Consider the following 13,359-nt stretch of genomic DNA (forward strand, 5'->3'; position numbering starts at 1 on the left):
TTTTGCAGCACTATTCACCATAGCCAAAAGGGAGAAGCATCCCGGTGTCCACCAATGGATGAATGGATAAGCAGAAGGTGGTATCCCTATACTTAACCATGAACTACTATTCAGTCCTGAAAAGGAATGAAATTCAGATACATGCTACAACATGGATGGGTCTTGAGGACACTATGCTCAGTAGATAAGCCAGTCACAAAAGGAGAAATTTATATGAAGTTCCTAGAGTAGTCAAATCTATAGACAGAAGGGAGAATAGTGGTTATCAGGGTCTAGGGGGAAATGGAGAGTTATTGTTTAAGAAAAAGTAACATTCATCCATCCCAGGGCAGATGGCTAAGGAAGTGTCTAGTAGCTGGGTATGGTGGTACACAAATATAATCCCACTGTTGTAGGAAGATCATAGGTTTGAGGCCAGCCTCAGCAATTTAGCAAGTGCCTCTCTAACTTAGCAAGACCCAGTTTCAAAATAAAAAATAAAACATGGCTGGTATAGCTCAGAGGTAGAATGCCTCTGGGTTCAATCTCCAGCGTCAAAATAAAGCAAAACAAAATAAAAATAAAGTCCCTTGTGAGCTGGGAAGGGTTTCTACCAATATCAAGGTAGTCCCGAAAGCCACATCTTGGAAAGTGAGGAGGCTGCTGGGTGGGGTCCAGCCCAGTGCTGTATCATGAAGTTCAACTAGATACTTTTAGATGCTTGACTGCTATAGGAATCATATTAATGCTGTGCATTCTCAGAGGGCCAATATCATCCCAAGGGAGGGGGGATTGGCTTTTGGTTCTGTGCTTTATGAATAAGGCAGAAGCATGCTGCTGTCTACAAACAAATAATATACATGTGGTAATTGATTAGGAAAAGATACTTAAAGAGGCTACTTAGGAAGAAAATAATGAAAAAAATTAAAAAATACTCTCACAGCCCTGAGATGAAGGGAATATTTATATCAATTACAAATATTTTTATGTGATTATCATTCTGTCCACCCTTATTAACAGGAGAGTTCCATCTATCAGAAATATTAGTAAAACAAAACAAATGTTGAGACTCCTGCTTCAGAATGCGCCACAGATGTTAAACATTTTCAGAAAGTCTCTTATCATGACTGTATTTTGAGAACTTCATGTATTTGGAACTCTGTGTTCTTTTTAATGAAAATGTAGAAATTCCTACAAATTGCTTTATTGGTACTCATAATAATCATTAAATTCTAACTGACAGTAGACATCTGTGATCAATTAGCTTCTGATTATTGTTGTCTAGTTGTATACATTTAAAATGCATCCATGAGGCAGATATTATAGTTAAGTGTAATAATTAAGCTAATATTATGATAAAATATTTTAACCTCATCAGCTCAGGGCACTCATTGGAAACAATATTTATTATTGTTTTATATGCACAATTTGTAAAGAACTTTCATGTAAGTTCCATTTGTTAATTGTGTGACTCAGTTGATCCTTACATGAGCCTTGGAATGTAGAGATTGCTATTATTTTATCATTGTCATTTTAGGGATAAGAAAAACTGAGGTTTAGTCAAATTAAAAGACTTGTTCAAGATGACTCTGCTATAAGTTGCGTATTAGTCACCTCGTGCTGCCACAATACAATACCACAGACTGGGTGGCTTAATTAATTTTCTCCCAGTTCTGGGGGTCGCAAGTCCAAGATGAAGGTGCTCCAGGGTGGATGTCTCTCTTCCTGGCTTGTGGGTGGCTGCCCTCTCACCGTGTCCTCACACGACCTTTCTTCTGTGCATTCAGAGAGAAGGGTTTTGATGTCTCCTCTTCTAAGATCACCAATTTTACCAGATCAGGTCTCTACCTTCGTGTCCTCATTTAATTCTAATTCCCACTTTTCTTTAAAATGGGTACTAGGGATTGAACACAGGATCATCTGTCTTCAAACAACATCCCCATGCCTTTTCATTTTAATCTTTAATTTTTTTCTTTGTGGTATCAGGAATTGAACCTATGGGCATTCTACCTCTGGACAACATCTCCAGCCCTATTTTCTTATTTTGAAATAGGGTCTCATCAAGTTCAGAGGACCTTGCTAAATTGCTGAGGCTGGCCACAAACCTATAAACCTCCTGCCGCAGTCTCCCAAGTACTGGTGCTGCCACAATGCCTGGCTTATTTTTAATTTTTGAGACAGGTTTTTTTTTTTCTTTTCTAAGTTTCCCAGAACCTGTGATCCTCCTGTCTCAGCTTTTCAAGTACTGGGATTATAGGCATATACCACCATGATCAGCTTAATTCCCTCTTTAATGACCCTCTCTCTCTCTCTGAATAAAGTCACAGTGGATGCTAGGGCTTCAGCATACTCTGTGTGTGTGTGTGTGTGTGTGTGTGTGTGTGTGTGTGTGTGTGTAATTCAGTCCATACCATAGTGACACAGGGATTTAGATTCCCCTCCACTGACTCCCAAATCTCTCTATTTGTACCACACAAGACCCCTCCACATGCTGGCATCCTTCCCTGAGCCAGGGCCAGTTCCCTGGCAGCAGCTCTAGAGCAGGCAGGCTGATCCTGGACACTGGTAGGGTGTGGGAGGAAGGCACCTGCCACCTGCACCCAGGAAGGGAGGACGGAGAAGTGGGGAAGCCAGGCTTCACTCGCCTGCCATGGCTGTGCCATAACTCAGGTGCTCACCATCTCCCGACTTGGCTATTGAAAGAGTCTCTTGCTTACTTACTTTCTCTGTCCCTAGCCTTATCCTATTCCCTCCATCCCTCCAACAGACAGCTGAGTCCTTTTTCTAACATGAAACTCTAATGACCTCAGTGCCGTGCATAAAGACAGTGTTTCCCACCGTCTAGGTGCCCTAGCTCTGCACTTGAGAGTCTCTGCAACCTTGGCCAGGCCATGTCTCTGCCGCTTCCCACCTTGAACATTCCCCTGAGGAAGAAATGTGAACACGGTCAGAGTCAAAATGGAGTTGCTTATGTCAACCCTAACAACAACAACAACAACAACAACAACAACAACAACAACTAAATAAAGGCAGCAGACCATAAAGGAGGGGCTCTCACACAGAGGCCTGGCAGTGGCTACCCCACCGACACCTATACAAAAATTACTTCTACAGGACAGCTGCCAACAACTGTCCATTCGACTTCTGATTGATGTCACCCTTGTTATTAGTCACTGTGACAAGGATTATTGTTTCAAAACATCTGCTGTGATCCTTCTCAATTTTGCCTTTAAAAACTTTTCCTTGCCTCAAACTCTTAGATTACACCCACAGTTTACTGTGGCATGTGTATTCTCATTGCAAAGGCCTGCTGCTCCCGTTGCAGTGCTCTTCCCAAATAAATATATTCTTTGGAGAAACTTTCAAATTTTTAAATTTAGTGTGACTAGCTACACAAAAGTCCCTTTTGTTTCCTCCAGCACACTGTCTGAGGAAATGCTTGTTCTTGTTTCAAAAGTCAGATGGCCTCTCTTCTAGGAAGTTTCCCCAGAACCTCCCCTCAAGAAAATCAGTTGTTGTCATCTTTCTTTGTGTGTGTGTGTGTGTGTGTGTGTGTGTGTGTGTGTGTGTGTGATGCTGAGGACTGAACACAGAGATAGTCTACTCTGAGCTACACTCCCAGCTCTATTTTATTTATTTCGAAACAGAGTCTTGCTAAGTCGCTGAGGGTTTTGCTAGACTGTTGAGGCTGGTCTTGAACCTGTGATCCTTCCGTCTCAGCTGCTCAAGTACTGGGATCACCGGCATGCATCACCACACTCGGCATTGTTTTTCTGAAGCCATGAGAATTTGATTAGAGAGACAGTGTCTCAGTCCACTTGGGGCTTACAGACCACAGAAGTTCCCTTCTGGGAAGTCCAGAATTGAGGTGCGGCAGATTCAGCATCTGGCAAGGATCTTTCTGCTTCATTGATGGTGTCCTCTCTCCCATGGTATAGGAAAGTAGACAGTTCTTTGGAACCTATTTCATAGGAATACAGATCCCATCCACGATAGCTTCATCTTTGTGACCTAATTGCCTCCCCAAAGACCCACCTCCTAATCCTCACATTGGGAATTAGGTTTCAAAATCCAGATACTGGGGATTCAGATCACAGGAAGTAGTCATTTATCCTCCGTTGAAACGGGTTCAGTTTTATCACCCCTCATGGAACACAGGCCTCAGGTAGAGTAGGGCTCAGCATGTGCTTGCTGGACAAACGAGTGCTTTGGGCAGGTTCCTCTTCCAGGTGGTCCCTTCACTCTCTCCACCCCTCAGCAACCAAGAGAGTGCGCTCACTGATTCCGGGGCCCCAGCCATGATCTCCATCTCTAAGAGTGATGGACCATCTTAATCAGCAAACTGACCCCCATGGATTTTCTGTACTAATAGCAAATCACTGGGAAAACTGAATTTTTGTCTCTGCTTGTAAATCACAACATCATTTCCTCCTCTATTTGAAATTACATCTTCTATGTCTTCTGTGGCAGCCATACACATAGAGCTTTTAGAACTTTGGGGATCTCCAAGGCTTAAAGAAAGACAGTCCTTCAAAGCTTTTCTACAGCAAACCAAAGCCCCAGGGTACAGGGTACAGACACCAAATGAAGGTAAAATCCCTTGGTCTGAAGCCAGGTGTAGCTCTTCACTTACTATCTGCCACCAACTGTCTCTTGAAATAATTGGCTAAACAACTATTATAGCTTCTTCTTCTTTTTTACAGATCAGCTGTTGTGATAGACAGCTCAGTGGTCTATCACTTTCTTTCCTACTTGATGTCTATTATTTTGTACTGGGGACTGAAGCCAGGGTCATCCTGCCTCTGAACTATACCTCCAGCCCAATTAATTAATTAATTAATTTTGTTGTTGTTGTTTTGAAACAGTGTCTTGCTAGGTTGCTGAATGTCTTGCTAAATCGCTGAGGCTGTCCCTGCACCTGTGATCCTCCTATTTCAGCCTCCCAAATACTGAGAATACAGGTGTGCACTACCACTCCCTTTTTCAGATGCACAAAATCTTCCACATACACTTGCTGCATTAGCTCAGATTCTCTCCTTCAAGCTCTTTCCATCTTCCTTCTCCGGGAGCAAGACCACCTCCAGGGCTGATCCAATGGAAGAAAGACTCAAAACTTCTGCTTATGATGGAACAGAGAACTCACAGGCCATAAAAAAGGCCACACAAAGGTTGCCTTACCTTTAGTCAAGTGTGCACAGAACTGAAGATGATTAAAATGTTCTTCATTAGTTGGTCCCAGTAGCACACAACTGTGATCCCAGCTACTTGGGAGACTGAGTCAGGAGGATTGCAAATTTGAGGCCATCCTAGGAAACTTAGCAAGACTTTTTCAAAATAAATTTTAAAAAGGGTTGGGGATGTAGTTCAGTGGTAGAGTACCCCTGGGTTCCATCCTCAGTACCACCACCAAAAGAAAAAAAGAAAAGAAAAAGTTCTTTATTTTAGAATCAAGAGATCCAGTCCTCCCTGTACCATAGTGGGGAAGGTTTATGGGTGATTTATTCATTATGCTTATCTTGCCCCAACCTCTGTAATTAGTGCTTTGGTATAGAAGGCTCTTAGAATGATTCCCTGTGCTGTGGCAGGTGAGAGTAACATTGCCGAATCTTCTTTTTTGTATCCTTTCCCAGCCTCTTCTCTGCATTTTATGTCCTGATTTTATTCCACTTAATACCACACCATCTTCCATGTTTCTTGCATACCTTCATAACTGTTATGATTTGTCAAATGTATATGACTGTACTTTTTGCCTTTTATTTACTAAATATAGAATGCTATTTTCTCCTCTTGTATCTAACATTCATGGATATATTCACTAAAAGAGGTTTAAAATTTTTTACTTCTTTAGGATTAATTTTCTGTGATGGAGTGACTGGGTCACAGGAGGTGACTGTGTCTCGACCCTCTCTTCCATGCCAAACCTGCTGTCCCCAATAGGTCGCATCTCTCTAGATCGTGCACCAGCTCTGCCCACGTGAGTTGAGCCTAACTCTGCATTTCTTTCCCTAGAAACATGTTTTGACTCTTTGTTCCAAATGCTCAGGATTACGGTTCTATTCCAACAACGTTGTCAGAGCTCAAAATAGTGTGGAAATTTTTCTTTGGAAATTGCTTTCAAAGTCATTGGCATATTCTTTTGAATCTCCTTGTTGGTAAAAGAAAAAAAAAACCAAAAAAACAAAACAAAAAAACCCACCATGGTATTTAGAAGGTAGATTTTATTTTCTGGAAGGAAATGAGTATCTTTGGCATACTTTCTGTAATAGACAAAGTCCTGTTAGGACCAGAAACCAGGTCCTTATTTGAGCAGAGTTTAATATAAAGAAAACCGTTTACCAAGTAGAGGACTGAAGGGCAATGATGTTGAGCTAGCACTAAGGCAGTGACTGTGGGAAGCAGCTGCCTCCTCTAGGGATGGGGGGTGGCAAAGGGAAGATGCCAGAATTTTTAAAATATGGAAATGTGGAGAAGAGACCTGCCCAAATAGGGCTCAGTCCCTTGGGAGGAGGCATGCTCAAATGGCACTGGTATTCTTGAAGCCTGTGGATGAGGATTCATGGAATTGGGATTCTGACTTTGGAGGAGGCACCCTGGTGCTGAATTTCTAAGGACAAAGGAAGCTGGGTCCGAGCTAACTAGAACCACCTGCACGACTAGAACCAGTTCTGGTTCTACTATCTGGGCGAGGCAAGTTGCGGGCACAGCTGATAGAACAGAAAACCAAGGTAAGTGGGAACGTCTCCCTCTCTGCTCCAACCAACCTTCAGTCTCTCAGTAGCACTCCTGATAGGTGGAGCCTAAAAAGGAGCCCTGCTATGGGAGGAGCTGCCCCAGCCTCAGAAAGCAGAGTGTGGCAGAGGGGAAACTGGAGTCCAGATACAACAGTTCCATAACCAGGGACAACGCACACCAGCTGCTCCGTAAGTGTTTTCAGAACTCCATTGGTTTTTCTGCCATGCCTGCAATGGAGGAGCTCTTGCTCCATTTTATGGATGAGAAAATGGATGCCCAGGGGGAGTAAATTCAAACAAGAATGCACATCTGTCTCACTTTCTATATACTGTTTATCTCCTACCTCTGCAAAAGCTGAACTTTTATTTTTGGGTGACCAGGGAGCTGGTTAGTTTTGAAGGGAGCTGTGATAAGGGGAAATGAGAGGGAGGAAGATAAAGATCCAGGGAGATGGCTGGAGGCCAGGTCATGTGCAAATGACCCCTCCTTTAACCCTTTCCAATCTTTAAGAAATTTTATCCAACCCACAAAGAGTTTGCAGGAGGTGAGTTGCTTGTGGAAGCTACCAGTGGGTCCAAATTTTACACGAGGGAGAAGTGTGGAGGAACAGAAAATTGTCAGTAGACAGCACAAGCAGGAGAGAAGATAAGCTCTGGTGTTGCAGAAATCTGGGGGTGCTTTATGACTTCTCTGCTATAATTGGTTTATATCTGAAGGCTTCGGGGCCTGACACTTAAATTTGTGCCCATTTTACAAGGAGAAATTGAGGCTCAGAATGTTTTAGGTAGCACGACCAAGGTCACACGACTCTTACGTTGTAAAACTTTTGACTCAGTTCTCTCTGATTTGAACTCAGTTTTGGTTTGAATCCCCCCAATTTTTCTCTCCAAAATGGGATGGATGAGAGAAGCTGCAAGAATACCGTTACTTAGCGTTTATTCAAAACGAATTGCCTGCCTGGAGTTGTGCCAAGTCTTTGTTGAGTCCTCATAATTTCACGAGATAGATACCATTGCCCCTATTTTATAGATAAAAGCAGAGGCGAAGACAGGTTAAGTAATATGCCCTATTCGTGGGCAGCAAGCAGTAAGTGAAGTTGGAATTCCCACCTCAATCTGTTGGACTCCATCCAAAGTTTGTGGTTCTCAAACTTTAACCTGTCTCCAAATCCCCAGCCCGGGGTGGGGGTATGATGTTAAATGGAAATTTCTGTTTGATAGATCTGAGGGTGGAGGGAGCAGAAATGCTGCAATTGAAATAAGCTTCCCTGATGTTACACTGCTGGTTCATGAAGTCCACTCTGAGTAGCCAGGCTCCCAATAGGACATCACATTGCTTCCTCAATCTGCCAAACTCACCTCACCATTGCTACCTTGGCTCATCACAGAGACCCCAAGAGGCCCCTTGGTCAGGCTGGGTTGTGATGTGACACCCAGAGCTTGTCCTTCTTTCTCTTTCTTGTCTTTGAAATTTTTCAGAGTAAAACAAGTAACCAAACAAATCCATCATCTGGCAGGTCATTAAGAAAAACACAATTTTTGCCCCCATGTGACTACACTCAATTAATGAAGCTGTCATTAAAGCCCAAGAATGTGTCAAGGAAATTAGTTTCAGGTGTTGGATTGTTTCAGTTCTGGGATGATTCCTATACTTTTAATGAGGAGTATTTGAAAGGCTATCACCCCTCCCCTCTATCAGGGGCTTACAGCTCAGGATACCTAAGAAGCCTGACATACTGGCGGTCACTGGGGTGTTTATGGTAAGCAATTAACATCCACTCATTTCTGTCTCTTCCTATTACCAGGAGGATGCTTGTTGAGAATGTTTCCAGAGCCATAACGTTTCTTTGGGAGAAACAGAGGTAAACACAGCTTGTAAAAAGTGCTGACAACTTTGGAAAAGGACCCAGAGAGAGTGGTAACCAGGGACCTGCCACGGATGGTGTCTGCCCATAAGAGAAGTCTTAAGAAGATGGATTTCCCTTGCTAACAAAGAACATTTATTATTTTTTTAACTTTTTGTCTAAAAGAAGCATTTTATTCCAAGAAGTAAATGAGGTAGGTTAATTTTTTAAAATAATAACCGACTTATTTTCCCAGTTCAGTTCCTCCTACCTAAACTCCCTCAAACTAGATCTCAACATCTCAGCCCTTGCTGTGAGGTTGTTACAGTAGCAATGAAAAGAAAAACAAATTCAGGAATTTGTTTCAAATTCAGGTCTCTAGAAACTTAAAGCTCAGTCTGGGCTTCATAGTAAGTTTTCTTTTTATTTCTTTTTTTTTGTGGTACTGGGGTTCCTGGAAGCCCTTCTTCCTCCGGGCTACACTCCCAGACCTATTTTATATTTTTGAAACAGGGTCTCTTACACCAGCACGGCTGGCTTCGAACCTTCGAACCTGCGGGGATTACAAGCGTGCGCCACCACGCCCGGCTCATAGTAAGTTTTCTAAAAATCCAGAGTAAGTTCCCTTCCCAAGCCCCACAAAGGAGAGCTGAAAGTGTCTGAGATGGAGTATGGAGGAACAACCCAGGGAAAAAAAACGAAATTAATTGCTGGTGGGGTGTCAGAGAAGGAGCCTTGTTTTGTACCTCATGCTATGGGTTGACATCCTACAATGGAAGGGGGAAGCCAGAGAAACAGGGAATAGTCCTGCTCTTGGCATTCAGTGTGCTCCCTCCTATGAAAAGATGCTGGGAGCCAGGCATGGTGGTGCAGGGTGCAGGCTCAAAGCCAGCCTCCACAATTTAGTGAGACTCTCAACAATCAGGTGAGACTCTGTTTTTAAAATAAAAAATAAAAAATAAAAAAGGGCTTGAAGGGGACATATAGCTTGGAGGTAGAATATTCCCTGAGTTAAATTCCCAGTAAAACACACACACACACACACACACACACACACACACACACACACGTAATATTTGTTATTTTACCTTACTGAGATTTGGGGGATGGCTTGTTCTATAACAAGAGCTAACGAACACAGCCTTTGTTCATTACAAGTGGGTGTATGGATACCCAAGGTCTCCCTAGCCAGTCTGCACCAATCCAGTAGGCTTCTCTCCCTGAGCTATGCCTCTTCCTTCCAGCTGCTGCCATTATTTTTCCTCCCTTAGAACAAGACAACTTACATCAGTTAGGGTGTCAGCATGATGAGTGTGTTCATGGAGTTGTCCTGCGCTGCCTATTAGTCATACGGTAAGTAAGCCTTCATTTTTAAAATTTTTTGATCAATATGTATTAATTATACATATTAATGGAGGTCAATGTGACATTTCTACACATGCATATAATTTGCTCTGATTAAATCCAACTTCCTTTTGTCCGCCCCCACCCCCACACAAGCTCCAGTAATCATTGTACTTCTAAGTGGATGTTTTTAGTTTCCACGTATGAGAGAACATGCAGTACTTGCAGTACTTGTTTTTCTGTGCCTGGCCTATTTCACTTAATAGAATGTCCTTTAGCTCCATCCATTTCACTACAAATGACAAGATTTGATTCTTCTTTATGGCTGAAAAAATTCGATTACATGTGTATTATATGTGTGTGTGTGTGTGTGTGTGTGTGTGTGTGTATATATATATATATATATATATATATATTTTTTTTTTTTTTATTTGGCACTGGGGTTTGAACCCAGGGGCATTATACCTCTGAGTTATAACCCTGGCACTTTTGTTTATTTGGATACAAGATATTGCTAGGTTGCTGAGAGTCTTGCTAAGTTGTCAAGGCTGGTTTTGAACCCATGGTCCCTCTGTCTCACCCTTCCAAGTACTGAAACTACAGGTATGCACTACCACTTCTGGCTTATACCATATTGTCTTTATCAGTTGAGGGATACCTAGGCTGATTCCAATATATATTTAGTATATATTGGTGGTACTGGGGTTCCTGGAAACCCTTCTATCTCCAGGCTACACTCCCAGACCTACCTATATTTTTATATTTTATTTGGAAACAGGGTCTCTTAAGCCAGCGGGGCTGGCTTTGAACCTGCACAATCTTCCTGTCTCCACCTCCCTAGCGCGGGGATTACAAGCGTGCGCCACTAGGCTGATTCCATATTTTTGTTATCATGAATAATGCTGCAGTAAACATGCAGACATCTCTGGCATATTGATTTCTTTTGGTTATATACCTGGAAGTAGGGTAGTGGGATCATATGGTGGATCTATTCTTTTTGAGGAATCTTTATAATATTCTCCATAATAGCTATATTAACTTAAATTTCCACTAACAGTGTATAAGAGTTTCTTTCTTTCCATATCCTTGCCAACATTGTTATTTTTTTCACTAGGTATGAAAATTACAACGATGAAATAGTATCTCAATATATACTACATAACAGTGCTGGGGATTAAACACATCCAGGCTTACCCATGCTGACTTTAGTTCTATACCAAGGAGTGGTATAGCTGGATCATTCTCATTGTAGTTTTTATTTGCATTTTCCTGCTGGCTAATGATATTGAGCCTTTTAATATATGTATTGGTCCTTTGTATTTCTTCTTTTGAGAAATATCTATTTAGCTTATTTACCCATTTTTTAAGTTGGATTACTTGTTTTTTTGGTGTGAATTTGGTAGGATTTTTTAGTTTGTTATATATTCTGAAAATTAAACATAAATTTATGTCACATGAATAGTTGGCAAAATATCTTCTCCCATTTCATAGTTTGCCTCTTTATTTTGATGATTGTTTCCTTTGTTGTGCAGAAGCTTTCTGGCTTGATGTAATCCTATTTGTCAATTTTTGCTTTTGTTTTCTGCACTATTGGATTCCTACCAAAAAGATCATTGCCTAGACAAACGTCTTGATGTGTTCCCCTATGTTTTCCTCTTGTAGTTTCAGAATTTCAGTTCTTTAGGTCTTTGATTCATTTTGAGATGATTTTTGTACAGGGTGATAGAAAGAGAGGGTAGGTATCCAGTTTTTCTAGCACCACTTACTGGAAAGACACCACCTTTCTCTAATGTATGGTTTTGGTGAAGAATCAATTGGCTATGGTTGTACAGGTTTATTTCTGGGATTTCTATGCTGTTCTACTGGTTTATGTATCTGTGTTCATGCCAAGACTATGCTGTTTTTGGTTACTATAAGCTCTTATTTTCTGCCCTAGGCCCTACAAATATTAAGAGTTAGACAGATCATGTCTTCCAGATTTGACAGAGGAGAAAAAACAGACTAATAAATATATGTGGGATGTACATAAGTAAACATCTATCTATCTATCTATCTGTCATCTATTTATCTAGTATATGGAGAGAGAAAAAGAGAGTCAGAGCCACAATTCAAGACAATAACTGTTTAACAAAATAGATTCTATTTGCCTACCTTGACAATTAATTATATCTTTACTATAATCCAAAAGGTCAGGTTAAAACAAAATTCTATCCTTCAGAATTCTATGCCATAAGTGGTGGATGGAAAGAGCTGGTACCTGGCTCATGATCTGCTCCCCTTATCTTCCCACCTGCTATGGTCTGAATGTTTGTATGTCCCCAACTTGATATTTTAGAACTAATCCCAGTGGAATGGTATTAGGAGGGGGGGGGCTTTGACAAGTGACAAGGTCATGAGGCTGGGGCCATTGTGAATGGCTGACTGCCTTATAAATGTGACCACAGATTGCTGCCATGTCCCCTCCATCATGTAAAGACACAGCAAGCAGGTGTTATCTGTGAGTCAGATAACAACATGGTAAAAAATAAAGTTTTTGTTGTTTATAAACTTCTTGGTTTCTGGTGCTTTGGTATTGTTGCTTGGACTGACTGAGACATCAACCCCGACTAGTACATGTATTATCATTCAAGTCCCATTTATACACCCTTTCAGAGTCCCCCTTTACCATACCTTGGGCCTAGGGTTGGGCATTCTAACAACACAGCCTTTCCTTTGGAGCATGGGCAAGTGAGGTAAGTAGTTCCAGGAACATTTGGGAAGGGAATCCCAGGGTCTTTGATACCCAGAGTATGGAATCTAAGTTGGAGGTGGTGGTGAGGGAGAGGACAAGACTTAATGGGCACATGTCCTTGACCTCATAGACATTTCAACCTTTGGGGACAATCAGAGCCCACAAGGAATCTACAAATTGCTAATATTCTATCATGCTAATAGCACTTCATTGATCTATACATCTTCCATGATAATAGTATATTATTATCTCAACCATCTGTGAATATTGTTTAGAATCACTGCTGAGATATTCATAAGTAAGATTAACCTTTTTAGGGTGCTACTTACTAGGGTTTTTTTTTTTGTGGGGCATTCTACCTTCAAGCTATATCCTCAGCCCTATTTTTTATTCTTTATTTTGAAACAGGGTCTCACTGAGTTGCAACGGGCCTCACTAAGTAGTAACTGAGGCTGTCCTCGAACCATGATCCTCCTGTTTTAGCCTCTCAAATGCTGGGATTTCAAGTGTACACCACCATACCCAGCATCTTACTAGGTTTTATATTAAGTATATGCTAACTTTATAAAATTATTTGAAAAACTTTCTACTTAATATATTGGGCAGCAGTTTGAATTATTTAAGGAGGATTATATGTTCCTTGATGGTTAAATTAGTTAGATCTTGGTGTAAAACAATCACTATTATTTTTTATTTCTGGTTTTCAAAGTGGTAGATTTAAAAAAAAAAA

The sequence above is a fragment of the Muscardinus avellanarius genome, assembly GCF_963383645.1.
Source record: "Muscardinus avellanarius genome assembly, chromosome: 1".
NCBI classification, from domain to species: domain Eukaryota; kingdom Metazoa; phylum Chordata; class Mammalia; order Rodentia; family Gliridae; genus Muscardinus; species Muscardinus avellanarius.